This window comes from Pogonomyrmex barbatus, unplaced genomic scaffold (genome assembly GCF_055798465.1).
Source record: "Pogonomyrmex barbatus isolate J1 unplaced genomic scaffold, ASM5579846v1 scaffold17, whole genome shotgun sequence".
NCBI classification, from domain to species: Eukaryota; Metazoa; Arthropoda; class Insecta; order Hymenoptera; family Formicidae; genus Pogonomyrmex; species Pogonomyrmex barbatus.
In genome coordinates, this window is record NW_028297113.1 from 2949706 (window position 1) to 2964067 (window position 14362).

Below are 14362 nucleotides of genomic sequence, written 5' to 3' on the forward strand. Positions count from 1 at the left end.
GTGAATTAGCGCAAATAAAAAGCTTGTAAAAGATACGAAAGCTTCTCATAGAACTTCTATCATTAAACTATTAATTATTGTAGAACAAAAACATCACAACTGAAAGAGGAGGATCATATTGTCATGAATAATGTATTCTTAGTGCTTTTGTTATTTGTTTCGTGTTCTATTTGAGTTTCTATCTCCTCAATATATATTTTTTCCTTCGTTACCGAAGAGAGAGAGAGAGAGAGAGAGAGAGAGAGAGAGAGAGAAGAGAGAGAGAGAGAGAGAGAGAGAGAGAAGGAGAGGAATTTTTCTCACAAGCATAATGAATGTAAAAGAACAAACGGGAATCTCATTCATCTTCTAGTTATTATTTTGTATTATAATTATTTAAATATCAGAGATGTGGCAAATAATTCCGTGTCATAAAATAAAATAAAATATATCGATCTGAGATGGCTCCAATGAAAAAAAAACATGGATTTCGCACAAAAACATCTTGGCAACTTAGTAAGTTTAATAGATTGAAATCTAAAGTAATCCAAACTCATGATACCGTGACGAGAGGAGAATCAAGTTTAAAATTCCGCAACTTTTCTAACTACATATAAATTTTTTTTTTTTTTTACGTATGTCGAGTAATCCCAAGCGGGCGAGGTGAGCGCGACTAATTAAAAATTAAACGCGGTCAAACACTGACTGGAAACTTCGCCGTGCGACCATCGCAACGAAAAGCATATATTCCACATCGAAAGGTCACGTTCGCCAAAAACCTTCGATATGTATCGCGATGTGTGTAACAACGAGGTGGAACCGGTCGCGCCACTGTAATCTTCTCGAAAGCCAAAACGACTCTATGTGGCAACCACGACCCTGGGCATATAAATTATCTTTTTCTGGTATCTGCGGCGTTCTGCCTCAGAGAGCACGATCAGCTGATCGATGGTGGCGTGAAAATTCAAGTGGGGATAGGCGGTGATGAAGGGATTCGGGACACGGTAATGTTCAGAAAGGCAGAAGCGATTACTTCCGAATGCGCATTCTCTCTCTCTCTCTCTCTCTCTCTCTCTCTCCCTCTCTCTCTCTTTCTCTTGGAGCATCGCTAATTCGCTAATCGAGTAATGCACCGATCGGATCACGTGATCAAACGATATTAGACTATTGGAATATTGGAGCGAGTATTAACTTTGACATCACGATGGAGATAGAAGGATTCGGGATTCGGTTATCAAAGCGCAATTCTCGAAATAGAATCGAAATTCTGAGAAAGAAAATTTCGAGATGAAATGCGAAATTGACGTGACAGCAGAAATTTCCTCCGCCCATACGAATGTGATGCAATAATGATCTTGCGCAACGAGATTGCGTTCTGACAAGTTCGGGGATATTTCGGGAGAGATATAATAGAGATCATTTGTGGAATATCTCGAAAAAAGAAAGACGAAAAAAAAAATACAGTGGAGGTACCATCATAACTCGCAATCACTTAAATTACCATCTCCTGATTGTTAATTGATGCGATTTTCAATTATGAGAAGATCCATCCCGTTGAGAGCAGAGCCAATCTCTTCAAGCCGACGTGCTACAGTAGTTACATTTTTTTAATTTAGCAGGGCAAATACGGATCGATTTCCGATAATTAAAATCAGAAAACTAGTTGGTATTCCGTTCTTGTGTATTACTTGGTTTATAAAGAGGCTTTGCTCCCCCCCCCCCCCCGTGCGTCACGATAAACCCTGAAATCGCCGAGTTTTTCGAGAAACTGCCTCCTTCGAAAGTCATTCTTTCTCGCCCGATAGTTTCACCAGTGGCGATATTTTACCTGCCACTGAAAGCGGTACACACACGTGACCGAACACGTACCTCCCTCCCCGCCCCTCCCCTTGCCCTCCTTTCACCCACCGTCGTAACTAAATTTATGCCCTGCAGGATAATAAAGCTACCTGCCGAAGAAGTATAGCGATTGACCTCACTCTATGAAGCCTCGTACACAAGCCGTCGGCATTCTTTTTAAAATGTCGATAGAGACGAATCGCTCGGGTTGTCGGCGACGTCGCCCGATACATCGCTGTAAGTGATATGCTAACAAGGAATGACATTTGATTCGGAAAACATTTGTCCATCTATGCGTTTAATACTTTACATAGAGAGGAAAAAAAAAAGAAATCTGCCATTCTATCATTTATTAAAGTATTTCATTTGTCTCCGCGAGCGACAGCGGTGAGTCGACATAATTTTCCTCGCGTTCCTCGATGTTCAGCGGATCTCACTCGAAAAACAAAGAGATCTCGCATTAAAAGATTTAGCGTCATTCTCCCCCCTTCCCCCCTCCCCCCTCCCCGGTTTCCAAATAATCGAGCGAAACGTGGAAACGTCTCGAGCGGATAATCCGTCATTGTAATTTTAATTCGCGGGTTCCACGCGAATTCACGGAGGGAGAGCGACGTGAGCTGTGTAGACACGGGCGGCGATGATTGCGCGTGTTTACTATTCATAAGCTATCTGTAGCGCCGAACTGTAAATGTAAACCGCATCAGCCATGCAGCCGCCGTTTACATCATACATGAACGACGCTCCGAGAAACACGCCGGCGACGCAGCAGGTGCGCGCGCGCGTAAGCCCCCCCCCCCCGAGCGATAACGCCGACAAGTTTTGCGGGAACAACGGGCAAGAATATCGCGGGCGTGCGGTAATAATCGAGAAACGGAGAGACTCTCCGTACGGAGAGCTTCCGGCTATTATTGGCGATACCGCGATCTCTCAGCTCCGGGGATTTTACGACGGCTGTCCGTCGAAGGCACCGTCGAACAACGCGCTGCATAACGTCGTTTCACAGCTAACGACCTTAACGGCTATGATATCGCATCAATTGCCTAACGGAATTGTGCTCCGGAAGGAGCCTTCGTTTCGCCTTCGCTTCGCCTTTCACCGCGTTTTACTTTCTTCGGTTTAACGCCACGCTAAAAAACGCTGCTTACACGCATCTCTTAGCTGACTCGATGAGTGTCGAATCCAGAAGTCAGCTAAGAATGAATATAGTAACGAATTGTTCTAATATATTTATATATTTATAAATATTTATATATAAAAAAAATATATATATATATATATATATATATATATTAGTTACAAATATAAAAATATATAACAAATATAAAAGTAATAAATATAAAAATAACAATATAAAAAAATAAGATAAAAAAAACAAGAGTCAAAGTATTCTATTGTCGCAAATTAAAAAAAAAAAGTTGAATATTTTAAACAATGAATATCATATGAATTTCAGTGCAAACTGCATCAACGAAATTCTCAAATGCAACAGAAATAAATTTTATATAATAGAAATTATTATTATATTATAGAAATAAGTTTTATTTTATATTTTATATTTATAATATTTTATATAAAATACACATCTTGGTAAATATATGCAGTTTCTCGAAACATCTATCTCCCTCCAGTTGCTGTCTGGTATTGCATTCGCAATTGCAACAATATTGCATGAAAAATGAATAAGAGTGTAACAGTCTTCTTCAGTGACTGAAGCAGTTTTCCTGGCAAAAATGTGCATAGACACCGTCCAGTTATTGCTATGTTTTTACTCAGTAAATAGGTTTAGATTTTATGCGTCTCTTGTGCGCAATAATTGCAGGAAAAACGTTACATCTTAATTAAGTTTTACTACCAAGTAGTTTTGCTATCAATTACTAGATTAATATCGTTTTAACCGTTTAACAGCTCAAAAAAATGCACAAAATTTCTACTAGAGTGTATAAATATATAAAAGTACTACATTTAAAAATTTGTGCTCCCGACTGCAACTATACTATGACTGTACTTAAGGGAATCGTAAATATAATAATATAATCGAATATAATCTAATTATGAATATAATCTAATGAATATATAATATATATATAATATATATATATATATATATATATATATATATATAAAATCGATTACCGGTATATGTAAAAATATTTCGTTTGTTCACAGTCTCAATTAAGCCTGTATAAAACTATTGCAACATGTTTATTGAGTCACAATGCAGTAACTCTGGATAAATAATTGATTGACTGAAATAAAACAGGAAAACCTCAAAAATCATCATATTAAAAATCTAATACCGACTATACAAAATATGATTGATTAATTACGTCTGATAAAGAAAAACGCGATATGTAATTTATGCATTCAAAATATGTAGATGAATGGAACTTTTCCTGGAATTTTAGCCAAACAGAAGCAAAGTTGCATAACCCATATGTATAAAGAAATTGATCAGTCAAATATCTTATATAAAAAACTATATTGTTGCGTTTTTCGTGTTAAACGAGTGATTGATTATTTTCAAGTTCATATGTAAAATTTATACATATTGATACGTATACATATACATTATACATATTTATACGTATTGAAGATCGAATTTACATGAAATTTGATCAATTACAACGGGAGGGAAAAAAAAATTTATTTTAATTGATCTTCCATTCAATCTTCAATGCATAATTTGATACAGATCTTATGCAACTATATGGATCTGAATAAGTCCTTATGCTTTAAATATTTAATATTACAAAATATTTATCATAATAAAGATGAACATAATTAGTTAAGAAATATCCAGATGATTTTCTATTCAAAATTTTTTATTCAATACTTTCATCAAGTTAGAGAAAATATTGAATATTTGATATTATCAAATGATGATAAACATGTCTAGTTTCTTATCTAAATTTTCTGTGAAAAGTATACATTAAACCGTTCTTAAAATTTTTTAATTTTTTCAAATTAATATTGATCAATCATATATATTTCAAATACATCATACATCACACATCATCAATCATATCGAAAAATTCATTAAAAGACTCATTCTCTACTTTTTCGATGTCACATGTGAATACATCTCCTTCCAAGCAATTCCTTAATCAAGCAATGAGAAATTTTATAACAACACGTGACATCGATGAACTTTAATTTAGGACAACACTCGAGAAATGTACGCTATGTATCGGCTGTGAGACTTCGAACGCCTGTCAAATTCAAATATTCCAAATTTTTACACGACGTCAGTGTTTTCAAGTTATTATCGGTGAACTCTTTTAAGAAGAGCTTTTCTTTCACATATTGACATGAGGAAATAACGAAAGTTTTCAGTTTTAGTTTTGTGGCCGCTGTTAACAAAACAAAAATCATATTCATATAAAAAGAAAAACAATGTTTCAAGATGAGTAAAGTATAATAGAGAATCACGTAAATGATTACAATATTTATTATTTATTTGCTTTGCATATACGACATAAATATTTCAAATCCAAGTATTTCAATATCTTCAGTATCAAGTATTTCAATATCTTCAGTATCAAGTATTTCAATATCTTCAGTATTATTTCAATCGGTAAAGATATATGATACAATATTAAATTTTAATAAATAGGATAATGTTACAATACCATTACGAGATAAACTTCTTAAATTATCTTACAAGCACAGAAAAATTGCCATATGATAGTTCCTCGGATTTATTTGTCTCGGTTGACGAAAATTCAATATCGATAAACTTTGAACGTTTGTTTGAAAATCGTTGCATACTGATGCTACATTTGTTCTCAAAAGTTAATGGTTCTAATTGCTTGTTCAGTTGAAATTTCTTTAAGATGTCATTTATGACAGCATTTATAATAGATTTATAACACTATAATATTAATACAAATTTATTTTACACTATTAAGAGATTTACTTTACACTATTAATTACTTTACACTATTATACTTTACACTATATAAGACAATTTCACATTTACTGATATCAATTATACATCTTTTATGTATTACGTAATGTTTATGCAATGAACTACCATTTTAAGATTTCGTATATATATCTATTTGTGCAAATTAATCCGCTATTAAATCCGCTATTAAATCCGCTATTGAGCCGCTATTAAATTATTGGTATTTAAATTTCTAAACATTAGTGCTTATTATATACCTCCTTTATAATATTATGTAATTCATATTTTATCCGTTCATTTATTATCAAAGCTCAAAAATATTTATTTGATGTAATATCACAATATTTTTTGTAGAAACGCATCAATAAACATTACTATGCACAATTTTATTCACGTTGTCGATAACGTCGAATATTTTAATCATTCACTAGATTATATATTGGTTCTTTTACATATTTTTATGAAAATATGTTAGGTAAAACAATTCGCGCGGATAGAAAATTGTCCTTTATATTGTAAGTATGTCGATGCATGTATTCGAGAAATAAATTATTTGATAAATTAATGTCAATTTGTAACAGTTGCAATATCTTCAACTTATTATATAATCGCAACTACTGTTCACAAGTAAAATTTTTTTCTCGAAAAAATTTTTGGAAAAAATTAAAAACTGCTTAATAATTGACAATATTAAAAATGTAAATCTTAGCTCTAGTTTATAATAAATGCAAATCTCTTACCACTTTAAAGCGATATACTCGTGCTGATACCTATATTATCGTCAGAATTGAAACTGGCAGTTTCAGACAAACTAGTCGCGACAATAGTCAATTCTTGATAAGACTACATATGATTTCAATATTCGTATATTGCGAATGTAACATACTCTACATATATCCCAATTTACAATTAAATTTAAATATTCCTAATGTATGCGCGCTAAATCCGAGTATTTCTAAATTTCCAACTTTCTTAGGTCTGCCTGCTAATGTAATCGCAATCGGCCCAAATTCGGCAGATAAGCTAATACTTTCTAGTATTGACTCAAATACTACGCCATTTGTCAAGAATCTTATATTAGAATCTTATATGTGCAATTCAATCGGTAAAGGATTTATGAATTGCATTGATACTTCGCAGACATCTCTTTCCACTCATAAATAAAAGAAAAAACTCGTACATGAATATAATGTTCAATTTTCGATAATAACAATTAAATGTTTAGATATATCATACCAACTTTATTTTTTGAAATATTTTTGCTCTCTATCTATGATCCGAAGGTGTAAATAATTAATTGGTGTAAATAAAAATGGATCATGATCCATCTTTTACTCTTTCTATTTTTTGAGATCGTAAATGCGTATATGTTACATATTTTTCAAAGTATTTAGTAAATTAGCTGGTGGTATGACAGTATCAACCAATCTAAAATCTATTATAAAATTCATTATTTTTATATGAGTCAATATATTATTATTCATATCATAATTTTTTTTAACGTACAAGAGGGGCTGGTGCATCCTCACACTGTTGAGATACCAGAAACTAATTAATAATTGATTACAAATTGGCTAGATTTATTGTCCGATTATTATTCAAATAAGTGTCACCCAAATTGATTAGACACTAAATAAAAACTAAAATTCCAAGTTAATTATTGATTAATTAACTTCTGGCTTAGTTTTTACCTGCGTATAATTAAAATAAGTAATTATATGTATCATAATTGTTTTTTCCCTAAGAGAAATAATATATGCAATGATATTGAGTTGACAAGTAAATTTTAGCTTATTAATTAAACAATTATGTATGCATATAATTATAATTGTAATGCAATATATAAAAACATGTAACTCTTTTAAAAAATAGACTGATGTTGGCGCATTAAAATGATTCGAAAGCAAAACGAATTATCCCAAGCGATTAATTTCTTAATGGCGTGTTATAATTCCGTTACAATTTATTATGTCAAAGAATTTAATTGATTGTGCATTGTTATATTTAAACATTAAAGCAATTTAATTTTGAGAATTAGGCTTTAAGGTTTCAATCAAATATAAAAGCCCTATCGCGTTTCTGCTACAACTATCTGTTGTAATATTAAGAGAAATGAAATCATCAACACAGCAATCGAATCACAACGGGTTCGATCCTCATTATGATAAACAAATTTAAACAAGTATTATCTAATTTTCAGAATTTTTATAAATAGATAGACGCTAAATTGTTCGATTCTATCAATATAGAGACAATATATGAGACATTTTTATATGTTAAGCTTTGTACGGAAATAAATATTATTTTCCTCAAGAAATGCAAATTCAAGAGACAAGACTTATGATTATTAACATCATTCGAATTATCAAATTATCGAATATAATTATCAATCTGGCATAATCCGCACAATCTTAACGTACCTACAAATTTTGATACTTTATAGAAAAATTGCACATGACCTCTTTAAGAATTATATGATTACTTCTTACAAACTTGAATTCTGTTTTAGCTTCTTAAAGTTAGCTTCTTAAAGTTTGTTCGACGCCAGTCTTTGCGAATAAGATGCTTCTAATGGTCTCGATGATTTTTATGCGATGTGACTTTGATGACTTGTGACTTGATATTTTTCTTTCTTCCTGATGGCATTGTAATGGCTAGATATTCAACTAATATACAGTGACATCTTGATTGGATTCATTTGCTTATTCTAATAGAATCTTCATCTGTTGTGCTTGTGTTGTCTCATATTGATTTAAGACTTGTTTTACCATCTATTAAATCTTCTTGTCACATGTCTAATAAGATAGAAGATAATAAAATACGGAGATCTAAATCTATTAATAATTGTATTATTTCGGCTCGATAAATTATTCGGTTGATCTCCATGGAAACACTCTAATCCAAAATCTGATTAGAGAGACCTGATTAAAGTCATATCGTTGATGCGTCAGCCGCGTAATTTGTAACTGCTCGACGATACTGATCTCATATCGGCGTTTATAGACGTACGCCTGTATCTGTCATGGTATCTTCATTTGGAGATACGATCTATTATAAACAGGAAGCGAGATCTGGAATCTCTGTCGTATGCTATTAACGGACTATCTTCCGGACTATCTTTTCTAATTTGAACAGACACGGTTTATCGCACTTCTTGTCTTATCTTTGAATCGACGATTAATAACAGACAGATTCTTTCTTTTTGAATTTTTTATCTTTCAAACTACAGCTGCACTCGCGTTTATTTATTTCGGCGATGCGCGTGATTGGTGACGTCGTGTTGGCTCTTGAATTTGAGTTTTCAACACTATCGACCTTACTATTATCTTCTGATCATCTTTCCATATTATCGAGAAACACACACAATCGTGGCTCGCCAAGTGTGATTTAATTTACATGGATCAATATATCATTATTCATATCACAATTTTTTTTTTAATGTATAAGAGGGACTGGTGCACCCTCACACTGTTGAGATACGTTTTGCAATTGTTTTGTAACGCGATATCTTTCCGTTTGGCAAACGTCAGATGATTATACATTGTTTGAAGCAAAAATGTCAGATGTCTAGTAGCAAGCGCTGAATTATCTGTGTAAAAGAATAATACATTTAAAAATCACTATAACCCGCATTTACGTGGATATGCATCTGAGCCATAATATTTGAAAAAAATCGACACTTATCCCTGCGAGTGTTTAGAAGTTTTTTTGAAGGAATTGTGATGGACTTCTGTCTTCAAGTTTTTGTCTTCACGTTTCAGAAGCTGTCAAATACGTTGCTTCTAGTTGACTAATAGCCTTTGTATCAGTGTTTGTTTCAGTATTGTGTTTTCCTTCGGGGAGTTTGAGACGACATCTTCTCGAACGTATTTCGCTTCTAATTGTAAGTATGACAATACGTTTGCATACTTAATGGCGTCTCGACTGCGCCTATGTATGAAATTTGAACAAACCATAATTCTGACTTTTTCAAGCTAAAGTAATGATGCTTTTATCGTATTTTTATTTGTTTAGGCATTTTCTTTCTTTCTCTCCTTCTCTCTCTTTTTCGTTATCACGTTCAACAGACTGACTCAGTTTTCCATTGTTATTGTCAGAATCCTGGGCTTTCGCAGAAACCGCACTTTTTATATTACAAAATACACTCTGTGAAAAGAATGATTTATTTCTTCTTCAGGGCATCTTGGAGAGATGATTAAGATGAAGAGATGATCAAGAGATGATTAAGAGAGAATTTGAATAAAGAAGGATTAAAAGTCAATTTCTTAAAAATTGGTCAGCTCTGATTTTCAGCTAACGGGGCGAGTCTGCGAGCCCATTATTGTAGACGCTTTGCCACAGTGAATAAATGTCGATTCTTCCTTGGGGGGCATTATTGATGTTTCCAAGTTGCGCTTTTTTACCATGGAAACCTATCTTCTTTAGTTGAATATCCCGAGAGATCATCAAGAATGCTGCGCGTTGTACTTAGCAGCTTGTGAAGATTGCGATATTTGCACAATCCTTATAATCCCTGGAGTTCTGATCGATTTCCTGCAATACGTTGTTCGAGATGATGATGATGATGATGATGATGATGACGAAGTACAACAATAATCACGAGACTGATAAATGATACGTAGACGATGTACGCCGCTGTTTGCGTATGTTGTTTAATGCCAGGAAAAATTATGGTGAATGCATCAGTTTATGATGCAGGATGACCTCAACTAGTTTCCATGGACTAGATGCGTCCGCAATTAAAATGTGATCCCCAAACGATGTATCGAATTCTTTGGACCACAAGATGGTTGCATTGGTCTACAAAGCAAAAAAAATTCCTCCTTGAATAATTCGATCGCAGGAACCACATTCCAACGGGAATCGCAATGGAAGATTTCTTAATAATGGCCTTGTCGAGTGATGGTTTTTCGTTACAACTCCATTGAAATACTGCTGATAAAACTGTTCGTCGAACAAGATCGATACAATCAGAAGACACTTATATTCCGCCTCTGTTGTATTTTATGCATCGTCGTTCGGCTCTAGTAGTTCGACGATAAACTTGAGTAAGAGAAAGTGATAGTTGAACACTGTAGTCTGCACTGTTGTGCATTGTAATCGGTAGCTACATTCGTAACTAATTAATTCGCATAGCAAGCATCGCGCCATTCAAGAAATGCAGAAATTCAGATTTCCATCGCACATGCTTAATGGCAACTATGATTTTCTATCAATAGACTGATTGTAGTTTTCTCTCTAGAACATAACTGTGTTAAAACATATGTCTTGTCTCTTACGTTTATTAATATAATTTTATTAACATTCACGTTTCATTATAGATCTATGTTAAAACATTTCTTTGTAAAATGGAAATAGTCAATTTTCCATTCTACAAGTTCGAAAATTCGAATTAAAATCTTCATTCATCGACATTCTTCGTGCAAGTTAGCATAAGATTTTACAATTAGCGCAATACTACACTGATTACTTTCGGTATTGGCACAGTATTTGCCAGTCTTCCGATATTGGCACGATATTGGCAGTACTATCGATCTAATATGGACGCAGCATTAGATGATAACATCGATCCAATATTGGCAAATAATATTGGCCCAGCATTGGTTTTACAATCAATTCAGTCCTGGACCACTGCTGGTGGTTTTTAGAGTTATCGTATCTGACACCGTCCAGTACCGATCTAGCACCTCACAATCAGTATCGGCTAACAATTAGCGGTATAATTAAGCTAAAATAAACCAACCAATATTTCATTTTTTTTTCTTCGAGTCTTATCAATCGTTCTTTCATTCGTAAAAAATAATGTACAAAAATGTTATATTCCGCAGATTTCACAGTTCGTTTTTTTTTCATAAATTCTGTAAAATCATTCTTCAACGAAACAGTGTAAAAAACTAACAGTTGTTAATCGGCAAACAAATAATATCTTCGAGCTAAGCTGAAAGTTTTTATTATACAATTTTATTAGTTAATCGTCGGAGAAAGGATAAGTCGATGGGGCGAAAAAGTTTGGAGAGCGGAGTTTCTCGAAATATTACTTTTAGATTATAAATTGTTATATATGATAAACTCCATGACTCTAGCTTTTTTTTTACGTAATTTGTAGAGTGTATCATCTTAAGATCTCCAAAATAATATATAAAAAAACCAACGGGAAAAGTTTGTCAATATTAGAAATATTATTTCTTAAAGAATTTAAAGATTACTAGAAGATCTTAAGAACGCGGGGACTCCAATATTTCTATAACTATAAAAATCAATTGGAGTAAACTAATATTTCAAATAGAAAGAAGAAATTCGAAGTCCGTGAAAGAATGCTGATCTATTTAGAATCAGAAATCTCGATTTATGATTTTCTTAAGAAACAGATAAATAAAACTAGATAAGATTCTAATTGCTACCGAATAAAAATTAAAGCCACATGATATCAAAAAAGAATGCTGAAAATTGGAAAACACATAGACGACTTCGTTCGCGGATGTCAGCTTATATTCTATGTAAAATAATTCAGACATGTAAAGTCCATTTGGTAATGCACTTTACAGCAGAATAAGCCAGCTTACAGATTCTCATAACTTCAGTATTATACAATCATACAATAAGTGTCAAAATTTATTTATGTATCTTTATTTATGTAAAAACAATTTGTTGATACGAAAAAATTAATTTCAAATAAAAATAAAACCAATATATAACTGTTACTCAATTATTTCTTATATTCTGATTTACTTCTATTCAAGACATTTGCATTTTCTTCATGAATATTTACTTTTTAACCGTATATCATTTGTGATAGAAATATGAGCTTGGATTATATGTTACTTATTGAAGAGAAAAAAAATTTCGAATTTAACGAATTATAATTATTGAAATTTGATAGAAATATCTGTGCGCGAGTTGAGTTACAACATTTATTTCTTTATAAATAATAAAAAGATTCTGTAATATAAAGATAAACTTTATAAATATTTTACAGAATTTTAGGCTCAAAGCAGAAAACGTTCATGTTTTTTTAATAGAGTTTGTATATCGCATTCACATTTGCACTTGATTCTCATTAGTCCTTTTTTTCCCTTATTATGGCATCTCTAAAAAAATTTCTAGAAAATCTAATTATAAAACTGAATATAAATTGGTTAAAAATTAATTAACAGTTACATAAAATTAAAAACTAGCTAGTTTCATCCTCTAATTACTGCTGAAACAAGTCTCGTCTAAACTAGAACTAAGCACACTGGACACTAATCAAAAACTAGCCGGCAACCAAAATTCCTGGCCAGTTATTGGCTATATTCTGGTTTATTTTCTACTTGGAGTACTTCGTACGTACAAAGTTAAACGAGTTTCGTCGCAGCTTCTCCCCCTTCCTCATTCTACTTTCGTGCGACGAACCCCGTTGCGCGGGGAATAATGTTAGCGGAAGACAGTATCGGATGCAACAGGGATTACGTTGCAACAAGTAACGGGCGGTAACAAAAGAGAATGCGGGAAGAGGGAGACAATTTATGAAGCGAGTGAAAGGGAAACGTAAGAATGAGAAATGATTCATAAGCAAGATTAATTCGGAGATTCCGCGTCTCCGTGGAACAATCTGCCGCGAAAGTTACGCGGAAAGCGAATACAATGCACCGAGAAGAGAGATCCTCCTGTAATGTTGTATATAAAAAAAAAAAAAAAAAGAAAGTAAAATATAAATGATCGTAATTGTAAAACGAGAAAATAAAAGGAATCGGCTTCGCCTTGAAACGTGCCACTGTGGGAAGCGGCAGCGCGAGAGTCCGACTCTCGTTAGAATTTCATTTGTGTTTCATTCGCGTCTTATCTACGCGAAATAACATCGTGCCGGCGTTATTCGTCGCCGCTCGTAAAAGAGCCGTCGCTACGAGGCGAAGAGGGCGTCGTAAAAGGGACAGGGAAATTATACGACGCGGTATTTTCCCTCGTCGCGTCGCGTCGCGTCGCCGAGACATCGATACGACGATCTCCTCGGCATCTCCTTCTCGAATCAAATTATCGCATCTCTCCGGATAAATAGACAGAAAATTCGAATTCGACTCTCTGTCGCGCTAATCGTGCTAAAGAGAATCTCGTGCTTATCGTTAACGCGGGGGCGCCGAGGGGAACGACTCGTAAAGCGGAGGGCCGAGAACGAGAGCGTAATCGACATGTCGTAAACGCCCCCGCGGTTGTCTATCGACCAGCGCGCGAGGTTGCAGAGAAATCCCGCCCCCTCTCGGTCGCAGGTGCGATTACGCCACGTTGCACTCGTAAACGCGGTCGTTGCGCATTAACCGTTGTCCGCGCGGTCGGCGCGATAGGGGACCGCCAGGGATACGCTCCGATTTATCCGTTGCCGCCACCGCCGTTGTCGCTACCGCTTTAATCGCGATAACCGTTAACAAGTCGCCGCGCTGCGGTGATGACGCGGCGGATATTCCCCGGGTGACCTGGAAGCCTGCGGCGAAGCGCTGCGGTCCGACGAAATTAAAAAAAGGAATCTCTCCCCCCTTTTTCCCCCTCTATCGATCTTTCGAACTAGAAGTATTTTTTGAATATCGAAAAATATGGTTACCGTTGTTAAAACCGGCATTTCGAGACATCGTAAAAATCGTAGAGAATGGAGAATGTCCCGTTGCC

At 34.3% G+C, this 14362-nt stretch overlaps 1 protein-coding gene across 4 annotated transcripts in view; it reads right to left on the reverse strand.

Annotated features, from left to right (window-relative positions):
* Window positions 1-14362, reverse strand: part of LOC105429363 (pseudouridylate synthase RPUSD2) — a 158351-nt gene that overhangs the window by 68855 nt on the left and 75134 nt on the right. The window lies entirely within an intron of this gene.